The sequence below is a fragment of the Pinus tabuliformis genome, chromosome 9, assembly GCF_031772625.1.
Source record: "Pinus tabuliformis cultivar Carrire ecotype Pingquan chromosome 9, CPIR1, whole genome shotgun sequence".
In the NCBI taxonomy this organism is placed as follows: domain Eukaryota; kingdom Viridiplantae; phylum Streptophyta; class Pinopsida; order Pinales; family Pinaceae; genus Pinus; species Pinus tabuliformis.
The window spans coordinates 895,622,446-895,646,518 of NC_142307.1; the positions used below are offsets into that span (position 1 = coordinate 895,622,446).

Consider the following 24,073-nt stretch of genomic DNA (forward strand, 5'->3'; position numbering starts at 1 on the left):
AAAATGTTCAAAAAATACATCACGACTTCCAGAAAATAACTATATGAGGATATGGCATCAAATATGATCGAATGAAGTTGAAAGAGGATCCTTTTATTGAGAAGAAACCATGAGAGTCAATACAAAATAGATCTCTCAATACGAGGATGAACATATCTCTCTTAACAACCCTCTTGTGTATGCAACGATACCCCTATAATAGAAAACACAATTCCTCAACATTAAAAGTGAATAAAAGCATGAAAGGGCAAGCGCACATAACTATTTCAGTCCCTGGACATCTGGAAGCTCCAAATCAGCATAGTCTAACCAGACAACTTCTTGGTTTTTTTGGTTGAAATCTAGTGACATGATTCTTGGCCATATTGCAATATTTTTTTATTTAAAATGAAAATTTGAATGCAAAAATGTATTCAACATCCTAACAATCCCCAGGGGAACTTGGATTGTGTAGACTCAACTTCTTAAAACTACAATTTTCCCAATTTCTAGCTAGATTTCAGGGAAAATTGATCAAACTCGGAAAAGGGAAAAAAAGTCACCTCCTTTGACTACTGCTTCCAAATATAACCCAAAGAACTATAACAACCATACCATGATATGAGGTATTTTCCTCCACATGAAAACCATCCTTCACAAATGAGATGAAGCCTTTCTTTAATAGGATTCACTCCTAACTAGCTCATGAACGGAATATTCATGGAATGTTATAGAAACCCTTTCAAGTAGGGCTCTTCCCTATTTTGATTAGATGAGAGATTTGAAGTGGTATACATTGCCACATGACACCTTCATAGCCAATTTACCCTCCAACTTAACCACTTTGACCAAGTAAAATATAACAAACCTCTTAAAGAGGTGATGCACCCTTGGTACATGTGCATGAGTGGGTCTTCATTCAAGCCTTGAAGCTAAGACAACGTTATTAATTAGGCTAATTCTTCATCAAATATGCCAATAAAATATAATTAACTCCCTTAGGTTATGGAGCACACCTCTACTCTTAAGCTATATCTAGATTTAGGGCTTCTAGGATGGTTATCAAGTCAATATGTACTCTTCCATGGAAGGAAATTCTTCTAGATAAGTATGTTTACCCTTGTTTCATGTGCCTTGGGCCATGCTTTCCCATAGAATATGTTCTCTCAAATAAAAACATTCTCTTGGTATGGGCCCTTCTTCTTTCTTTTATGCCATTATAAGTAAAAAGTTCTTCTCTTGGAGTGTATGCTTTGAGGAGAGGTGCAGAGGATGTCCTGGAAGAATCTTTGACCATTTATTCATGAAATATGTCATAACTCCTCTCAAATTGGAACACCATAGGATTATGTGCCATATTTTCCTTGAAAGTGACTCAGATGTTTTTTTTAACTGGAGCACACCTCTTCTCTTGTGCATTTGAAATTTAATTATGCCATTAGACCGTCCAACACCTAATAGGGTAGGGCACTCCTCTTCATGTCTATAATCTTTCTATTTGACCATGCCATTGGGTCCATATTTCCTCCATATATGTAAATTATGCCTCACAACTATAAATGTTCCCCAAAGGTATTATTCAATGGCGAAACATGCATCAAAATATTTTGCCACAAATGATTAAGTGTTTCCACATGTGCCATAGTTCCTCCAAATATGTGAATGGAACAATGAAACACACCTCCAAGTACATGAGAAACAATAAACATGAAAAAATAAATGTAATGATATGGATCTCCATTACTATCCATCTTGTGCATGATAAACAAGGTGTTTCTTGAACCATTGAGTCCTAACAAGATCCCACAGTTACATTGTTGGTACAATGTTGTTGAAAAGAATGCCTCTAAAAATGAACAATGAACTTGCATTTTAAGGATGTAAAGAATCATAATGTCATAAAAACAATTACATAGAAACCTACACTTGATCAATGTTTAAAATACTTATAAATCTTAGAAAACTTACCCAGACCACTTAACTAAACCTTGTCACCAACTAGCAAACTTTGTTTTTCACTGGGTTTGAGTTATATTTCTAAGAATTGACACCCATCTTCCTTGCTTTAGGGTTTGTTATTTCCATGTTCACTTGCATGCCCTACATGTATTTCATCACTCAATATTGGTTTGCAATCTTTGTGACTTGCCATTGTAACCTTGGGTGAGAAATTATCTATTGAAATGTAAACTTCCATGCCTAGGAGGTCATCTACAAATGCAATGCCCAAGCTCTCAATCATTTTGAAAGCATTTGTGTGTTGTAAGCCCTTCAATGCCCTCAATGGAACATAAATCACTAGATGATGTTTCATTGTATTGTTCCCATGTTGGGAGGGCATGGTTGTGTGCCCATCATTGCTAGTCCAATTCATTGACAGACCTCTACGCAAGCCACTAATAAACCTTGCGCCCTCTCTCCTCAACCACAAACTCTAGAAAATAAATTCAGCCGAGACATGATTCCATGTTAAGTCACCTTCATCAACTAGCTCTAGTGGGATAATCACAAAAAAAGGTTGTGTTGAACAAACAGATATGTGTATATTAAAAACTTAAAGTACTAAATACATATTTATACATATATTCATCTTTAGCCAAGCTATCTCAATTTTGTAGTAGTTATTACCCTGCAAAAAGGTTACAATTTCCAGATTTTAGGATTTTGGTCATCGATTCCATGTAGTGATCATCCTTTATGATTCAATTTTTAGTGTGTCATCACCTTGCAATGAATAACATAAAACATATTGAAATATCACAACAAAAGAGAGGAGAATCAACATTTGTTTACAAGATTATTTGTAAAGTTGATAAAGCTGATCAATACACATAACTATTCAAACTCAATCAAAGAGGGTCAATTGAGTGAAACATTGGAGTTTATGAAGATGGAAAATGATCTCTATAAAATAGTGAAACATGGAAAAAGAAAGTTACTTGAGATTTATGAAACTGGACTATGGATTCATGGAATTGAAAATTTAAAATTAACGAAGGAGCTAAATATGCCTTGTTGTAGCAGGAAGTTGGAACCAAAAAATTAGGGGATTCTACTAAATATTTTAACTATAGTAAGCATGTGAGGTGTAAAAACTCAACTTGCTATTGTGTTGACACTGATGGATAGCATGAGGTTTTCAAGTAAATATTCACCATCCAAATGGGAAGATTGATGTAATGGAAAATGTCATGAAAATAGAGAGGCATACTTCGAACAAATTATTATAGTATCTTTTCCAATGTGAATTTTTGAATGGGGCTTTGAGGATTTATAGGCCTAGTGGAGGAGGAGATGTTCTATTCTTATCAGAACCCCACAAAACCCTCTTTGAGTGTGGTATGGGAAGGCCTGCTAATATGTGATAACCTAGGGTATCTCAAAATATAGTGGAGAAAGGTGGTTATAGTAAGGGAGAGAAGTGAAACAAGGAATAAAAATAAACAGTCATGTACCAGTAGCTGCTCCCTAAAAAAATATTTTGATGATATTTGCCAAAAGGTAGTTTCCTGATCTTGAGCTAGAGGGTTTGATATTTAACTTATTATTATTAAGTGGGGATGAGATATATGCAATAGGGACATGAAGGCAAAGAAAAGAGAGGTGCAACGAGGCATAGATGGGAATCGCAAGCTGCTTGGGACAAAGAAAAGTAAGGATGGGTAAGAGTGAAAAGGATACAGGTAAATATACATAGTTTAAGACTGGGAAAGAAGAGATGTGATATTTGGAGTAGTGTTAACTAGATAGAAGATGGGGTTCTGTTGCCTTACCCCAGAAATTTCAAAATCACAACATTCATTTTGATAACACTTTCATACATCATTGTATCCTACAAGTGTCCACATTGGACATTGTTTTTATAGACTATCTGATATTTTTAAGTTAGATGATGATTTACCACAATCCAAGGAATTGTACATGTAGTCATTATATCCCTTTGCCGATGATAGTGACCATATATATATATATATATATATATATATATATATATATATATATATATAACAACATCATCATTACAATTTAATTTTCTATCCTTTTTATATTATCTCAAATACAAATTATATTACAAGGTATTAAATACAAACTTAGAATGTTAAGATGCAATATAATCTGAATCTGAAAGATACCTGACAAATAATAATGTTGGTTTGGTAAGGCTAGGCAAAGCAACAATCCTGAAGAGAGAAGCTTCGACAAATTTGTTTAGCACTTAATTAATTTGAAAATCTTTTGCTTGGAAGTGATATAGCTTCAATAGCCATGTTCTACCAATAAAAACTCCCCACCCTTTCCCCTCTAAAAAATACAAATACAGATTTCAATCATCCCAAATTCTGTGTCCAGTCAAGCCTTATTCAAGAACCATTGCCTCCTATTTGGTCAGAGGTTTCTAGAGTATCTTTTTTATTTATGCACCTTCTTCCGTTTTAAATCATAAAATGGTTATTTTTTCCAAGTTTACACATATTTTAACAAATTAAAGGCATTCTTGATGCTCAGTTTCATTGCTAGAGATACTTGTTGACTGCACTTTATAGATCAACCCTGCATAAATTGATTCAGGACCATATTCAAAGGGCTCTCATAAGTAAGGAGGTTCCTATGGATGTAAGATAGATAAATATAAAATGGGAAGTAGAAACATAAAGGGTGAGGGGCAAAACAATATTGCACATTACATAGTATATCATAAAGAATATTTTACTAATGATATAATTCATCTGTCTCATAGGCTAATCTGTTGATTTTACCGAGGCCTTTAACTTTTTTAGCTAGACAAATACTCCATACAACAAATTATATTTTTCCTAAAGGATCTGAGAAGCAAAAATCATATTGTTATAAACCTATAACATGTAAACAAACTTTAATCTAATGACACAAGAGAATGAATAGAAATTAAACATCCAGTGTTCCAAAAGTGACTTGAAACATACCATTGAATCCTTTAGTTGAAATGTTTCAATCTCCTTACTAATTAATCTAGGTTTGGGTGTGACAAAGGACCCTTCCAAGACCTTTTAATTTCGTTATGTGTTAAATTTCATTTTTAAAAGAACATAAGTAAATACATCTGCATGTTATAAACAAGAGGAACATGTCAATCATCAACGCAAGGAAACATAAGCCATTGATAACGGAGTTCGTCCAGGAGGAACTACATCTCTGGGCCCCGGTGTCAAGATGGTGTAGGCCACTGCATTAAGTGATGTCAATAGGGATGATGTACATAAGAGACGATGTCTCTATCATACAAGGAAAATGCGTTCACGTGGGAGGGGCTCCAAGAGATGTCCCACTGCTAGAACTCTGAGTCAAATAGGACTCCTATCAATATGACATAAACTCATGCATGATGATCATGAGCATCCCACCAACATGGCATAAAAGGTATCTGAGTGCAAACATGCATGATGACAACATGAGTATTCCATCAACATACAACAAAGGGATCTCAAAACACAACATGAAAAATCATGACAACAAGTACATCACACAGATGATTCCATATCACATGAAGCAAAAATCATGAAAACGAGTAAGAAACAAGTTCCCACATCAAGCATCAAACAAGGAACTGTGCAACACAATGCATATAAAAAGAGGTACATGAACACACTGCAGATACCTCACATCCAAGGGCCATTTGAAGAAGTGGATTTCAAACTGGTGAAGTTGTTCATGCCATCAATCTCACGGTATCAATCGCATGGAAATCATTGCTCAGACATAAATGTTGACACCTGCATTCCACTTAGAAAAGTGGCCAAAAAATGAAATGAGCAAATGAGAAATCTGAATGAACCATCAGATTTGTGGCGTCGAATAACGTAAAATTGACTGTCCAATTTTTTAATTCTGAGAATGTGAGAATTTGGGCTCAAGGAATCTTTTAGGTTCCCCCTAGATTCCTCAAATATTCCCTCGTTTGGGTCCTTTGAAAATCTGATGCTTAGATCAAAATTCCGACTGTGCCATCATGTTCCTTGTGGAATTCTGAGAAAAATGAGTGTGAAGTTGGTTGTATTCTGACTCTCACAAATTTCAGTGTCCAAGGAATCTGGAAGATTCCCTAAAGATTCCTCAAAGATTCCCTCTACTGGGAATCTGCAAATTTGCTACTAAAAAGGATAATCTGACCTCACCATGGCATTCCCTATGAAAATTTGTGAAAATTGACTGTAAACTTGGTTACATTCTGATAAAAACAATTTTTACCTGCCTAGAGAATCTTTGGGCATCAAGGAATATTTTTCCTCGAAATGTGTGTCAAGATCTTGCCTCCTTCGCCTCGAAATCCATGCCCTCTCTTGGTCCCTCCATCTACCTTATGCATTGAGAAAAATAGGTTTATATAAGTTTTGTTGGCGGAGTTTACAAGAAAGTAGTTTGGCATAGTGGTAAAATTGGTATTTAGTTGAGGAGGGGTCGGGGGATCAAATGTGTTTTGGAGAATTTGGTATCTATGGATAAATACTAATTCCTTAGATAAGTAGTTGTATCTAGAACAACATTTTAAAGTGTTTTAGACTTTTCCTATAAGCAATAGATAAGATGAGAAGATGAAAAGACCTACTTGTAGTTCTGCTTCATCTCGTCTCCCTTGTATCGATCCTGTCGCTCCTTCCCATACTTAATACACTTGAGAAGTACCCTGTAAACACAACAGAAAAAAAAAAAAAAAAAAACTTATGGGAGAAAGGTTCAAACACTTTATTAGATAGAAGAAGGAATTACAACCATTGGTGTCTAATTCAAAGCCATTCCTGCAGCTTGGATCCCATCCACATCACATCAAAAGCATGACAAACTTGTAGTATTACAATACTTGCATCAAAGCCAAATCTCATAGTAGCATTATCTCCTTAGAATTCAACATAATCCAACCCCTGATCGCTTAGATGAGTACTCAATTTATAGGAAGATGAAGGAGGTTTTGTCATAAATGGTGGCATTGAATGGCCTTCCATACTTAGAATTAGTACCATGGAGGAAGGGATGAGAGGATAGGATGCACCTTAACTCATTCCTCATCCATTTTCGAGCTCATAGGAGTTGATAAGTGAGGGAGCCTTCTAGATGACTCCAAAAGATAAGAATATTCCCCAAACCATATGTGAATTTTTCTCAATCTCGCCCAGCGCAGGTGAAAGGAAGCCTAAGTGCTCTGCAGAGCACCCTGGCAGTGGACTCAACTACTCTGCAGTGCACCTTTACAAGGGTTTACCTATGCTAGTCCCTCTAGAGGCTATTTCTACATGTCTTAAAGTCATGAAACTGTCTAGGAAGGAGGAATTCAAAGGGGTGACTTGTTTAGGGCATGAAGCAACTGAAATTAGGGTTTGATGAGCCCTAAAACACTGATCTGGATGTTGGGATTGATGTGCCCAAATGGATATGGATCTGTAACAGCTGCTCCCTAAAGCATGAAGTCAAAAAAATGCCAATGTCGAATGAAATGGTTTACGATGTGATGAGGAGGTATCGAAGTGGAAGGTGACCTACATCAATTACAATACATATATCATGATATTTGATTTTACATGAACCGCTAAGGGAAGGCATACCCATGCTCAACTTATAAACTTTCATTACATGTACAAAAACAGTCATCTACAGATATAGACCCATGGTGGAATGACTATCAATGTAAAGCCATTGTACATATTATTTAGTACTCCTGAAATCGCAACCCAGATGGATGAAACTAGATCCGGGGTCTTCTATCTAGTTCAATAGTTTTCTCAAGTATGAGTCTAGCCATGTGAATATGTGATCTAAAGTCAAACATGGGAAGACACCATCTGATTACTAGCCAATGATGTAAGTTGTTAACAGATGCGAGACAAATCACCAATAATGATAATGATACTCAAGGTACTTCAGTACATTCTGCATGGTGTGAATGGATGATTTGATGTCTAACACCATACAAAGTCTTTTGGTCGAAGGCCATTAATGTCAACCTATCACTGGAAGTGAGAAACCTTCCATTGATGCATGCAAGCCTCAAGGTATTGGAAGGGTGTTTCTAAGTCAACATCTTGGATAATGTGCTGACGTTGAGAAGAAGCGACCCATCGCAGGAGGGCCTTGATGTATCCCACATCAACGACACAAAACAAGTGTAATGATTTTGAAGACAAATTTTGATAGACAACACAAGGTTCAGGAATGGCGTCATGAAAATGAGGGTTTGCGGTATTGCCGAGGATGAATTTTGACTGAATGACTTCTCTTGAACATGTTGGCAAAACTGAAATGAATTGGTAGCATTGATCGAAAACAAAGTGATGGATGGTATGATAGATCAAAAGTGTGATAAAAATCAAGATGATAACCCAACCCAAATAGTCATGGTGATGGAGTGAAAGTGTCATGTTCAAGAGTGACCTGCTACCATAAAGTGGTTTTCCCCTTTCTCCCATTTTCCCCAGTAATTGCTGACCAGTACCTCTTTACTTTTATCAAGCTTGAGAAGGATAACATATGCTTGTTGTATAATTTCACCCTTCGGGCAAATCCATCTCTATTTGATGTTTTAACGAGTCTAGTGAAGGTGAAACTCAGTCTTGACTAGATGGACAAGTTTGTCACTATTTGATGTTTTAACGAGTTTAACGACAAAGATAACTCGGTCATTTTCATGTTTAGAGAGTTTGAAAAGGGACAAAAATAAAACTCCACAAGTTATTTTTCATAAATTAATCTCTCAAGCCTGAAAAAGTGTAAAATAATATAAGAGAGATGTCCTTTCCAATCCATTAACGAGCTGGAAAGGACAAGCGCTTGACAATCTTTTCATGTTTAGAGAGTCTAAAGAGAGCTTAAAGAGGACTCCTCTTTGAGGAACGAGTGGTGTCTAGGATAGCAACTGGTTCCTGTGATGTTGTAACTTCTTAAAACATGTTGATTTATGTTAAGAGGTTCGCTAATAAGACCACTTATTGCAACTATTCCTCAAAAAGGGTAAAACAACCAAGTGAAAGCGTATGATCAAACAAAGGGATGGTGGTGATGGGATGAAAACAACCAAGGCTCATCTGACAAAAGAGTCTGATAAAATGGCAATCACAAGGCTTAAAAATGGAAATGAGTTCATGTTTACATAAGCTTGAACCATAGGGGACTATGCTTGGATTCAGTTTCATGTTTACACAAGCTTGAAATGAAAAACTATGCTTGGATTAAATTTCATTTTTACACAAGATTAAAATGGAGAACTATGCTTGAGATTCGTTTACATGCTCGCCGCATCCTGTAACCAGATGGAAGTCGCTCCGCTGAAGCAGGACGATTATCCAATACCTTCCTGGCTTCGTCCAGATAGGGACAAAGGTGAATGGAGTGATTCCCTTCACATAACCTACAAGGAAACTTAACTTTACCACTAGGTGGATGCCCCCCAAGCTTCATTACATTCACCTAAGTATACTACTCATGGCTATCAGGTGGATGGAATGAAGGTTCTTTTACGAGATCAATTGAAAGACTCGACTGGGATTTTACGAGATCTAATCAAAGATTCAACTTGGAACTTTTCTCAAGGGGACCTTGTTTCATTTTTTAATGAGCTTGACACAAAACAAGGAACTGTGCTCAGATTCCTTCTTTAATTTTTTAATGATCTTGAGAGAAGACAAGGAACTATGCTCAAACTCCTTGTTTCATATTTTACCTGTTTCATTTTTTTTAATGAAGTTGACACAGTAAAAGAACTATCCTCATGGGAATTGTTTCATTTTTTAATGAGGTTGACACAATAAAAGAACTATCCTCATATCCTTTATCATGATCCAGACGAGGTCATGACTTCTAAGAGGTTCTCATCTCATGGGAGAACAATGCTCTGGAAAGGATCCGTATCAAGGAAACTGAGATGTGGTTCCAATGCCCCTAGTACACAATGTACAACATCACTGAAGTGATCATTAGTTGATGTAGGCATGTAATGGGTTGCCACATAATTAACCCATGACGGGGATGATACCATTGGTACAAAAGGACCATTTAGGGAAGATGGTTGACTAGAAGCCATATTTGGACCAATAAATGAAAGTTGGTCAATGGTGACATTTCTGCCTTCATGCAAGAAACAAATCATGCGAAAGAGTGTTGAAAAAATAGCTCCCATGTCATAAACATAGTCACACCCAAGAAGTAAATTGTAATCTAAAGGCCCTGGGACTACCATCACATTCAGATAAATCATTTTTCCTCCCAAAGTAGTAGGTAACTGAGGAAGGATCCCTAATGGTTGAATGGTTCCTCTGTTAAAAGCCAACAAATTCTGGGTAATAGGCACAAGCAACAGTGAACCAAGAACTTGCCAAGTAGTGGAGGAAAGGATACTCACATATGCACCTTCATCTATAATAGTGCTAGATAAAATCATATTACAAACTTGTACTATGATCTAAAAAGGCACATAAGAAGGAAGATGGAATCCTGCTAGTCGGTTCCAATTAAAGGAAGTAACTACACTACTTGGAGGGAGTATCTCAAGAACGAGAGAATTAGCCCCTTGAGTTACGAGAGTGGGAGGATTTTCCCCCTGTCTTGATGGAACAAGAGGACTGCCCCCAAGCTCATTAGAATCCGAAGAAACGAAAAGAACCTGAGTGGTATCATATTCACTCTCTACAGGAAACGTACAACTAACTGAAGGTGAAATTCGGTCAAATGTTACCTTGACCTGCTGATTTGGGTCAGGTATAGACTCATAGGATTCACTTTCAGAGAGAGTGGGTTTGACCGATGGTTGATTTTGGTCAGTCAATTCATTAACTAGTGAAGGATTAAGGGAGAGTCTCCTATAACCAGATGGAAGTTTCCGCGGAGAAGCAAGATGGTTATCCAACACTTTTTTGGCTTCATCCAGATAGGGACAAAGGTGAATGGGGTGATTCCCTTCACATAACCTACAAGGAAACTTAACTTTACCCTTCCTTCCATGAACTTTACTACCACTAGTTGATGGTGTGTCACTAGCATGATCTCCAGAAGTTGAAGAAATAGGATGATGTGAATGCAAAGACCATTCTTCTAAGATCTTAGGAATATCAGGACAATTTTGAAGAATATGGTCTCCTGCACAAAGTTTGCATGGATATTGAACTTTGTGAGGCTTGATGAACGGCTTCTCATTACATGTTTCATTCAAAGAAATGGTTGCTTGGTTGGCCCTGTGCTGAATTTGCTTCTTCTTCTTCTTCTTTTGTTTCTTCTTCTTCTTAGCCACCTAGTTACTACTACCAATACTTTAACCAGGTGAAGAGGAAGAAGGGGAGGAAGAAACAACCAAGGAAGAAGGCAACGGGTCAAATTTAGGATCAATTGGAGGTTGATTTTGTCCTGTTGGAGGTGTACTTGATTGCAGAGAAATCATGACATTTTGAACTAAGGAGGTTGAAAAAACCCCTACTGGAAAGCCAATGGTAAGTGTCAGAAGGGACAATGTAGCCATATAAGGAGCACCAATATTTCCAGAAGGAGGAAAAGCACTAGGATTTCCATGAAAAGGAATTCCTTGATTAGTGGGCTCTGGATTTGTCACCATATGTCTCAACCTAAGATCAACTAAGGAGCAAGCATGGAGGATGTTATCCACTATCGATTCATTTTATTTAAATCAAAGTAACATAAAAAAACAAAAGAGGGATGATCTAGGCAAAAGGATTACCAAGTAACTGTGAACTATAGAATACCTCCTGGCGAACTGAGAAGTATGTGTAGACAATCTCCCCGAATGCTGTGTTTGGTGTATCACAGTGTACAAGGTAGCTGACTCGGTTAGCTAAGGATGGATAGCAACCTAGTGTTGTCCTCCCATATATACCTAAAAGTATGTGGGGGCCTAATCCATATAAGCGTTGCCTAATGCAAAACCGCATAGTGAGAGCATTCCCATATACTTTACGTACTGTAACACCGCCCTATATACTCGACGGTATGTGGACGAACTATGATATACTCACGTACGTGGAATGAGGTATCACACTCAGGATGTATTGCAGACAAGTTAGTGACAACTTCTTTGTTTTACGATGTTGGAACACATCTCTAGCCTAGACCTCTAAATGTTTTTCATTAAGTGACAATGCTCCATTAGGTAAATTCAGATAAATTTTAAGTTGATCTTCTTTAGAATTTGCCTTTCAAGGTTCACCACGTGATGTATTTTTGCAATTCCTAAAATGCAACTAATATGATAAGTGTTATTCTCATTCAATTGAACAATGAAAACCTTAGCTAGTAAGGATAGGGCAATCAGATCTTTGACAAAGAGAAAAGAGCACAACTAGTGCAATTTCCCTAGCTATTCTTTTCAAGCATTCACAAACTACAATATGAATGATGCAAGCTTTTATTTTCAATTTACTTAATGTGAATATGAACAAAAGGAAATATGCACATACAATCAATCAATCTTTCATAAGAACGAAGACTTTTACGATAATTCTAATTCGAAGGAAGAGAAGACTTTACAACACTTTCTTTCGAACGAAGATTAATCAACTATATTCTAACTTTCACTATAGACTGATAATGACAAAGAAAAAATTAAAGAAACATTAATCAATCAAATCAAAGTAGGGCTGGCAAAGGAGATAAAAACTTGTTCTCTAAGACATAACATTCATTGATCAATCAACAAACAAACAAACAGAGGAAATTTGGTAAAAAACTCAATCCAAAGGTGGGAATTTGACCTAAGGTGGATCAACAGGTCAAAGAGGGCCTAACTGCAGTGCAGAGCACTGTCTCTCACTCAAGGGTGCTCTGCAGAGCACTGTCCCCTGACCAAGCCTGCATTGATTCCTGAGAGGCCACTCAAGAGTCATCTAACCTCAATTTTTGACCAAAATTCAATGCAAAAGGGATGAAATACAATCAATGAACACAAGTAGGGTCTGCAAGGATGTCCTAGGAGGTCGATAAGCTACTAGGAAAGGTGATTGCTCCCTAATGGAGGTGCCAATTTGTTTTGGAGAATTTGGTATCTACGGATAAATACTGATTCCCTAGATAAGTAGTTGTATCTAGAACACAGTTTAAAGTGTTTTAGAATTTTCCTATAAGAAATAGATAAGATGAGAAGATGAGAAGACCTACTTGTAGTTCTGCCTTCCTCTCATCTCCCTTGTATCGATCCTGTCTCTCCTTCCTGTTCTTAATACGCTTGAGAAGTATCGTGTAAACACAATAGAAAACAAAGAACCAATCAAAGCATACGATCTATTTAATATAAGTGAAAGGAATGAGATACAATTCACACATATAAACATTATGGAACAACAAAAACATATGGGAGAAAGGTTCAAACACTTTATTAGATAGAATAAGGAATTACAACCATTGCTGTCTGATTCAAAGCCATTCCTTCAGCTTGGATCCCATCCACATCACATCAAAAGCATGACAAACTTGTAGCATTACAATACTTGCTTCAAAACCAAATCTCATAGCAGCATTATCTCCTTACAATTGAACATAATCTAGCCCTCGATCACTTAGATGAGTGCTCAATTTAAGGAAGATGAAGGAGGTTTTGTCATAAATGGTGGCATTGAATGGCCTTCCATACTTAGAATTAGTTCAATGGAGGAAGGGATGAGAGGATAGGATGCACCTTAACTCATTCGTCATCCATTTTTGAGCTCATAGGAGTTAATAAGTGAGGGAGCCTTCTAGATGACTCCAGAAGATAAGAATATTCCCCAAATCCTATGTGAATTTCACTCAATCTCACCCAACGCAGGTGAAAGCAAGCCTAAGTGCTCTGCAGAGCACCTTGGCAATGGACTCAACTTCTCTATAGTGCACCTTTACAAAGGCTTACTTGTGCTGGTCCCTCTAGAGGCTATTTCTGGATGTTTTCAAGTCATGAAATTGTCTGGGAAGGAGGCATTCAAAGGGGTGACTTGTTTAGGGAATGAATCAACTGAAATTAGGGTTTTATGAGCCCTAAAGCACTAATATGGATGTTGGGATTGATGTACCCAAATGGATTTGTAACAAAATCCCCCCCTCCCTATCTTTTATTACATTTTTGTTTTAATGTTAAAAATGGGTGTAGTGTGTCATGGCAGATTAACTTGTTGGATGGGCGCATAGCACGTTTGTTGGTACATGGTTATGATACATTGCATTAATAGTATGCTTGTTGTATTACATGGTTTTGTGTGTTGGGCCGTTGGTACCTCATATGAGGCCACTCGGTGAGGGACGGCCCATGTGGCCAGGCGAGTTCAACTCCTGTTAGCCTCACCTTAATTGTTTGTTTATATTCAGAGTTATGGAGAGGCATGGGGTGGTGGGGGTGGTTTCCCACCACCCCCGTATATATATATATATATATATATATATATATATATATATATATATATATATATATATATATATATATATATATATATATATATGCTTAATAAATCATTTTCAAAAATTCAGATTTTAGGCTGAAGGAGACAAACTAATCAAGCCACAAATTCGCCTGAAATCTGGCCTAGGTTGGCCGAAATCCAGTGGCTAGATTTGGTCCAAATTGTAGCCTCCTTAAGCCCACCTAGTCACCAAAGTCAACCTGAACTTTGACTGCTTCTAACTTTCACATACAGACTCAGTTTGACAAACCATTCACACAACCACAATCAGGATGATGAGATCTATGCTTTGGTCCTGGGTTGAGCATAATCCAAATGCTTTGATTTTTGAGCTTTCATAAGCCCTCTTTGTCTTGTGCGTGTCTCTAGATCCACCTGGATCAATCCTCCCCACTGAGGAGATTTTGGTCCTCCAAAAGCATGAAAAATAATATGTAGCTTCTCTGTACCTTGTCTACATCACAAGCGTCCTGAAAGGTCTCGCTTCCCTCTTCTTCACCTCTTCTTCACCTTTGTTCTTTGGAGCCTTAAGCGATGAGCCGACACCTGCCACTCTGCAACCTGTAGTACTTTGTTATGCAAATTACATGCTTGACTTTCATGACCTTCTAATCACCCAAGTGTCCTACACTTGCCACGAGTTTATAACACATTCTCAGTGGTCAAGTTTACACCAAGAGGGATGCAATACCCCAGCTACAAAAACAAGGCCAACATATCATTATTTCTTCAACAAGTGATGGAAAACACATCATCACTACAACACATGATTTACAAAGATAAGGCCAAACACTGTTTTTTTTTACAAGTGATGGAAACACAACATCACTTTCAGAGTGTAAAATGCAACTCAAAATAAGACAAGACATCATTGTTGCTGAACAAGTGATGGAAAACAAATCATCACTTTTACATTTTGAAATGCAACAAATGATCTACAAAAGCATGACCATGACAAGACAACATATCTAGAAACCAATTTTCACTTATCAATGTGAATGGGTCACCTCCTTATGATGTTTTTCTTGTCGAACAATCATTTCACCTCGTTCATGCACCGACACTTTGTATTTAATGCACTGCTCTGGATGGAGCCTCCAACAAGTGGCCTTTTGATGACCACTTCTATCGTAATGACTGCAATAGGTTTTCTTCCACCAGATATTCTTAACATGTTTCTTTACCTGTTGTTGAGAGGGTCTCTCATGCCTGATCCTTTTTTGTGCTGCCATTCTTTTCCAACACTTAGAAAATGTATGGTTATGTAATCCACAAAAGGTACATATTTTTCGATTCCATGTTTTACATTAATCATTAACAACATGATTATAATTGAAATGAACATTTGAATGTCGAGAGTGGTTATATCTTTCCTTGATGTCTCTAGTGTAAATATGGCGATGAAAGCTTGCCTCAGCTCTTTCCCTGCATTATGTACTGCCATGGAATGATGGGGATGTTTTCCCATCATTCTCTTTCCTCCAAAATTTCGACAATATCTTGAAAGAATATGACACCTTCGAGCATTCTCCTTTGGTGTATCTCATGCCTACAAATTGGGGTCTCTGCACAACCTCCAATGGTTGAGTTATTCCTTGGTTATTAACACCAAGTTCTTTTTCCTCCTCATGCCTCACCATGGTAAGGAGCCTCATGTTCGTCCCTATAATTGGGATCTCCACATCTCCAACAGAAATCATATTATGTGATGACGAAACCGAAAGGAAATTATTTTACCTCCTCTGTCGATTTGGAAAGAACTGATGAGGGCCTCTCATCATCCGTTGTTGGTGGTTCATTAACTATCATGTTGCATTCCCCAACTTCCTTTCTGACATACCCAAGTCTTGTTTGACACAGTAATTCCTCTACTTTGATGGGGTTGACAATGCCTTGGCCATTGACACCCAAGCCTTTTCCTTCATACCCAATTTTCTTCAATAGTTTGGGCCAATTCCTATGGTATGATTTTCAAAAACAACGAAATAATCATCAAGACACATACATGAATTCAGAGAACTACTTTTAGCTCACATGGGCCACGCTGTAGCTTTTCTAAGGCCTTGTTCTTTTCTTACAGTTGTCGTAGAAAACTATGTTTATCTTGTTTCTCTTCATGTAGAAGCATCTTCAATTCAGCGTTCTCTATTTGAAGATTCTTTTTGTTGTGCTTCAGTTCTTCTAGGGCCTCTTCCGTGGCTCGCAACTGAAGCTGAAATCACTCCTTTTCCTCTGTTTCTTTTTGTAGAGCTTCATACATTATTTCCACCCTTTTGGAAATTTTGAGCATGGTCTCGTACATTTCTTTTTCATCCTTTTTCATATCACATTCCATTGTTTACGCTTGCAATTCACATCAACGCAAAGAGAACTCTGATACCACTTGATGTAGGCTCGCGTGTGATGAAGGACCCTTCCAAGACCTTTTACTTCCATGATGTGTTAAATTTCATTTTTAAAAGAACATAAGTGAATACATCTGCATGTTGTAAAGAAGAGGAACATGTCACTCATCAACACTTGAAAACATAAGTCCTTGATAATAGAGTTCATCCAGGAGGGACTACGTCTCTAGGCCCCAGTGTCAATATGGTGTAGGTCGCTGCATTAAGTGTTGTCAATAGTGATGATGTACATAAGAGATGACGCCGCTATCATACAAGGAAAATGCCCTCATGCAGGAGTAGCTCCAAGAGATGTCCCACTACTAGAATTCCGAGTCAAATAGGACTCCTATCAATATGATATAAACTCATGCATGATGATCATGAGCATCCCGCCAACATGGCATAAAAGGGATCTCAGTGCAAACATGCATGATGACAACATGAATATCCCATCAACATACAACAAAGGGATCTCAAAACACAGCATGATGAATCATGACAACAAGTACATCACATAGATGATTCTGTATCACATCAAGCAAGAATCATGAAAATGAGTAAGAAACAAGATCCCACATCAAGCATCAAATAGGATCTCTGCAGCACAATGCATAGCAAAAGAAGTACATGAACACACTACATATACCTCACATCTAAGGGCCATCTGAAGAAGCGGATGTCAAACTGCTGAAGTTGTTCGTGCCATCAATCTTACGGCATAAATCGCATGGAAATCATTGGTCGCACATAAATGCTGACACCTACATTCCACTTAGAAAAGTGGCCAAAAAATGAAATGAGAAAATGAATAATCTAAATGCACCATCAGATTTGTGGCGTCGAATAATGCAAAATCGACTCTCCAATTTTTGAATTATGAGAAAGTGAGAATCTAGGCTCGAGGAATCTTTTAGATTCCCCCTAGATTCCTAAAATATTCCCTCCTCTGGGTCCTCTGAAAATCTACTACTAAGATCATAATTCCGACTGTGCCATCAGGTTCCTTGTAGAATTCTGAGAAAAATGAGTGTGAAGTTGGTTGTATTATGACTCTGGCAAATTTTAGTGTTCATGGAATCTGGAAGATTCCCTCAAGATTACTCAAAGATTCCCTCTGTTGGGAATCTGCAAATATGTTGCTAGAAAGGTGAATCTAACCTCGCCACAGCGTTCCCTTTGAAAATCTGTGAAAATTGACTATAAACTTGGTTACATTCTGATAAAAAGAATTTTTACCTCCCTAGAGAATCTTTGGGCATCAAGGAATATTCTACCTCAAAATGCATGTCAAGGTTCTACCTCCTCCGTCTCAAAATCCATGCCTGCTCTTGGTTCCTCCATCTGCCCCGTGCACAAAGAAAACTTGGTTTATATAAGTTATGTTGGTGAAGTTTACAAGAAAGTAGTTTGGCATAGTGGTAAAATTGGTATTTGGTTGAGGAGGGGTGAGGGGATCAAATCCCATCCCTCCCTACTTTTTATTACATTTCTATTTTAATGTTAAAAATGGGCGTACTATGTCATGGCGCATTAACTTGTTGGTTGGGTGCATAGCACGTTTGTTGGTACATGGTTACGGTAGATTGGATTAATGGTATGCTTGTTGTATTACATGGTTTTGTATGTTGGGTCATTGGTACCTCGTATGAGGCCGCCCGGTGGGGGCCAACCCACGTGGCCGGGCGAGTTCAACTCCTGCTGGACTCACCTTAATTGTTTGTTATTAAGAGTTATGGAGAGGCATGGGGTGGTGGGGGTAGTGGCCCACCACCCTCTTTATATATATATATATATATATATATATATATATATATATATATATATATAGATATATATATATATATATATATATATATATAATGTTTAATAAGGTATTTTCAAAAATTCGTATTTTAGGCATAAGGAGACAAACTAATCAAGCCACAAATTCGCCCAGAATTTGGCCCAAGTTGGTCAAAATCCAGTGGCCATATTTGGTCCAAATTGCGGCCTCCTTAAGTCCGCCCAGTAACCAAAGTCAACCTAAACTTTGACTGCTTCTAACTTTCGCATACGGACTCAGTTTGATAAACCGTTCACACCACTGCAATCAAGATTACGAGATCTATGCTTTGGTCCTAGTTTGAGCATAATCCAAACACTTTGATTTTTGAGCTTTCATAAGCCCTCTTTCTCCTCTGTGTGTCTCTGGAACCACCTATATCACTAATGTATCCATGGACCTTTTTCTGGGATTTTGATTTAAACTCCTACCCCGCAAGCTTCCAAATAGCCTTTCATGTGCATCTCTGAATTTTCCATAAATCATTGAAACCTTTCTATAATCCCAACCATTGTAGTGCTTCTCCCTTATAATAGGGTTCATGAATTTCTCTGGTTGGTTTCTCAATAAAAGATTAACCAGCTTCCGCACTTCTACTAGGTAGTCCTTCAAACTTGTAGCACCCTAAAGTTCACTCAAGCTAGTGTTGCGGAATCTCTCCTCAACAAAGGACTCTAGTACTCTTAAATCATTATCAATACCCATGATAGCATTCATATTGAATCTTTTGACATTATCCCTCATAATTGTCACCATGAGGCAGTCTTATATGTGCTTCAACACCCCCCTTCCTACCTTCTCCAAAGCATCCAATGGTAATATTTGTTGTGCTGTAGAAACCAACGTCTCCAAGTAAATTACCACCTCATTTAGATATTCACTGCCATTTTGTGGAACTTCATCTAGGTTCCAATTGATGTTGTTAGTTACCAACATAAACTCATCCACCTTAGACTTGACTAGTCTCAACATCGCTTCATGTGCAGCATCTTGAGAGTTCTTCAAGACAATTCGAGCTGACAATGCAACATGCAGCCTTTCTGCCACGCACATATGAATGCCACAAAATTGGGCAGCATGTTGCATAAAAAAGTCACAAGCTCGCTCTAAAACTGTCATATTGGCAACAATATGCATGGCATGAGATACCCCCAGCGTGGAAATGTTGATCAATTTGAGTAAAGCCTCATTCATAACATTGATCAAAAGCTTATCTAGATACTTCTTCACAACATAATAGAAGTCCATGTGACCTCCATAGGATAGATAGCTCACAAAATCCTCTATGAAAGACCTCAAAATGTGACAATAATTAGGGACTGTAGCAGAAAATAGTGCAATGTAAGGGAAATCAGACATGATATCTAATGTCTGTAAATGGAATGCCAACACATTCATGTTGTACTCATACTCTTTTTTCATCACCATCTTCTCGTATTTGTTATTAGCAAGGACATCATTAATCTGTTTTCTGCATTCATTGAGAAGAAGTTCATGATATTTGTCTTTGTTCTTGTCCAAAATATCAAGAAAAGGACCCACCTAGTGGCCATATCTTCTCAAAGTCACACCAGGTAGACTCACATAATCCTTGATAACCAGAAGATGGCTTACAACCTACATACATGAAAATTGATCCTCTAAAATATAACTCATCTTTGCTACAACTGTATCTGACATCATTTCCACCTAGGGAGTGTAGATTAATCCTCCTCCAAGCATCCTCAAGAGGTGATATTTGACTATGAAAAATACAGAAATCTAAGCAAAGAAAAACAGATGTGATTCTAGAGAAGGTTGCACTAATGAGACTTGCAAATCTGAGCAAAGAAAAGCTCATGTGGTTCTAGAAAAAGCTTCACTGATGAGACTTGCAAATATAAATTAAGCTGCAGCTGACAATTTGTATAGTAGTAATCTCGGAACTAGTCTTCAAGCCCAAGACAAATTTGGATATGGTGTACCCTATAAACTGGAGTGATGTCAAATTTCAAGACAGAATCAACACCTTCTATATCCTCAGTGTCTAAATAATATACACATTCCCTTACACCTGACCTACTATATTCCTCTATCTATTTTTTGCTGGTCTCGCAGCTCGTCTTCTCTCTACTGAGCTAAAGAAGCTTGCCCGATTGCCAACTGACCAATTTCTTTAACAATAATCCTAATCTTCATCATCTATTCATTGAATTCCCTTTTCACTCTTTTATCAATGTGGGATTTGATTTCAAGGATCATCTCTAAGATAATGTGAATGGTAAGTGAAATAGAAGCCTCAATATACGCATTGTTGGTGCACTAAGATGTCTTTTTACAGGAAATCTTAATTTCTACATTAATTATCAACCCGAGGCAAGTCTTTTTATTTCAAGAGTGTCATCACTATATATGCAATGAATTCATAGGTTAACTAATAACAAATCATTGCAATTTCTAATGACTATCTTTCAAAATCAATCCAATCAACTTTGAAAGAAGTAATTCTGAAAGAAATTCATAATGCACTTTACAATTCTACTTAATCTATCATGGAAGCAAATAAATCTAAATACAACTTGTAAAGAATCATGCTTGGCAGTCTTAAGTAGAGTTGAAGCTAACTCGCTTACTCATGAAAGAGAACTGTAACAATTAACAACAATGGTAATTGAACAACAAATTCTAATTAAACAACAAATCCTATTTAAGCAACAAATCCTAATTAAGAAAAAATTCCGAATTGAACAACAATTCTGAATTGAACAACAATTCTGAAGTGAATGACAATTCTGAATTGAACAACAAATCTAAATTGAACAACAATTCTAAATTGAACAACAATTCCGAATTGAAAAACAATTCTAAATTGAACAACAAACGATACAGGAATCACAAACATATCTGAATAACAAATGACTGTAGAAGCATAAAGTGATTAATTATATCTCTGAAATCTATGATAACATTAGTTGAAAGGAACAACAATCTGAGCTAGAACTATCATAACCAATTCAATCAAAAGTATTACTGGCATATAACATGGATCACTCTAAATCTCAAATGAACAACAAACGTAAACTGAATCGACAATCATTACAATAATTAAAAGTAATATTAACTTAACATTAAAAAACAATCAAGAATGAAATAGAAAATATTATGAAACAGGTGCAACAGTAGATCTTCTCTTGACTGGGCCCAAAGTTGCCAAAAGTCTTCACTAAGAGATACTCAGAATACAAGTATGAGTTAAACGCAGTCTTTCTTCATTAATATAAGTAACCAAGTTACAACATCCAAAAGAACAATATTATATGTCAAAAAGAATAATTACAAACTATGAAAATCTGAACTCCATGCAGTTTTTCCTTTAGGCCTTATATATTACATTTATAAAGTAAATAGATAAAATCTAATCCTCGGGATTAGGGGATCATGAGGATTTCACTATACTTGGTATGATTCTGTCATAAAATAGTCATTGGTTTGCCCGGTCTTCCATTGTCCTGCCTTGCCTCTAACGTTTTCACTTTCCCTTATGAGATGATGTCGTTTTGTCGATTAGGCAGCTATCACTCAATTCACTACTTCTGCACAAAAGCATAGTAAAAATCATTTTTTTCCTGCTTAGATTTGTCTAATTTGTTACTGATTACTTTTACTCGACTTTAGCTATTATTTCCTCTACTTTTATTCATACATAGAGATAATAATGTGAGGATGCATGCTAAATAAAGCGATTACGAAGGAGAAACTATTCCTTTTTATTGACCCAACATACTCCCCAGCTTACCTTTTTGCATGACCTCATGAAATTAAATAGTTGAGGTGTAGCTGAGTTAGGGAATAGGCAGGATATACCTCCTCCTTATAATTTCTAAAGCCATTTTTCTTCTTAAGTATAGAAAAAATCTGGTTGACGTCTTGATCCCTCAAGGTGTAGCCATAGCGATACTGATCTAGAGGATACCATATGATTGGATTTCTCTACCGACATCCTATCCATTAAGGCCCCATGGTTAATACCATGTTACTATACTTATGGAAACGAGAGGAGGTAGCTTTAAAGTTCCAATATCCAAATGGTTCTTGGTTTCTAATAGTAATGTTGGAGACTTCCCACCTTTGTCTGGCTACAGACAAGGCTTCCCCCTTAATCTCTTGGAAATACTCATTTCCAACTTGTATAATATCTGTGTGAAATGGCCCTAATTGGCCTACAACACCATCTCGTTTCATGAATTTATTGTGCCTAACTGAGAGATGTAGGGGTTTGGTAGGTTCCCCTTTGACCCATAGGTCAATTCCTTCTTCACGCTTTCTAAAAGTATTATGAGGCTTGGCCCACTTGAGTTGATTATTAGCAAAAGAGATAAATGCCTCGAATTGTACATCCCCTATAAAGGGGCCATGGTTGTTGTCTACTTCTAGAATGAAATTATGCATATAAATTTCATAGAGGAGACGTTGTACCTGCTTGTTCTGTTCTCTGAAGCACTTGAAAAAGTTCAGGGTAGTTTTGATTTCCACAGACTTCCTAGCCTTAACAGCTTTGAATTTCAGTAGGGGGTATCTTTCCAAGAGGAATAGGGCATAATTTGTAGCAGGGGCTCTGCATGACCGGGTGTCTAAATAAAGAGAGAAGACAATCTTAATCTAATCTTTAGCCTTTGGTAATTTGTCCTGTGCTTTCTTAACCTTTTTCTGTTTAGCCTTGTACTGAGCAAAGGTCTCATCCTTAGTCGCTGTAAGTGCCTCAAAAATTTTCTTTAATTCTTGATGTATCCATAGGGGCACTACCTCCTCTTTGTGCTGGGTTAATTCTTGCTGACCCTTTAATAGTTCATTTTTCAGTCTCCTAATAAATGCCTCCCTTACTAAGGGAATATAAGCAGGTGTCTCCTCTGTTTTGGGATCATTATCCTGTGTCTGCATAGGCTTAGTTTGGACAATAGCCTCAGCTGCTTCTTGAGTTATGCAATAATCAATTGGGATTCTTTCATCAACATCAGTCTGAACAACAATGTTCACAGTAGGGTAGTCCATTTGGGTCTCCTTCATACAAACATCGGGGTCTTCAGTCTACATTTCAATGTCCTCTACAAGACATGGATCTACGTGAGTTTCCTTTGAACAAACCAAAAGAACCTCAGTTTGTGTTTCAGCATCCTTTCCAAAGCAATGTTTTGTCTGTGTTCCTATGGTTTCTTTTTCCACTTTCAATTCTCTGGCTTTGATGGCCTCTTTTAAACATTGTCTTAGCTACCCAATTATTCGCTTATGTTTTATATATTTTTTTAGCATTTTTCCAAGCCTGTCCTTGTAGGAGTTCTTTATTTTGGTACTTCCAACTGGCAGTGGTGCAACTGCATTTTCCTTAGGTTCATGCTTGGGTGGAATTGTGTTAGCATCAAGGAGAGTTTCAACAGGAACTGTATCTCCCGATGGAGCTTCACCTTCTAATTCTCTTTCGACATGAATTTTTCTCTCAAGAGACCCCAATACAATGG

The 24,073-nt window shown here is 37.3% G+C and overlaps 1 pseudogene; it reads right to left on the bottom strand.

Annotated features, from left to right (window-relative positions):
• Window positions 1-18,956: 18,956 nt before the first annotated feature.
• On the bottom strand, window positions 18,957-20,822 carry LOC149151649 (exocyst complex component SEC15A pseudogene; annotated as a pseudogene).
• Window positions 20,823-24,073: the final 3,251 nt, after the last annotated feature.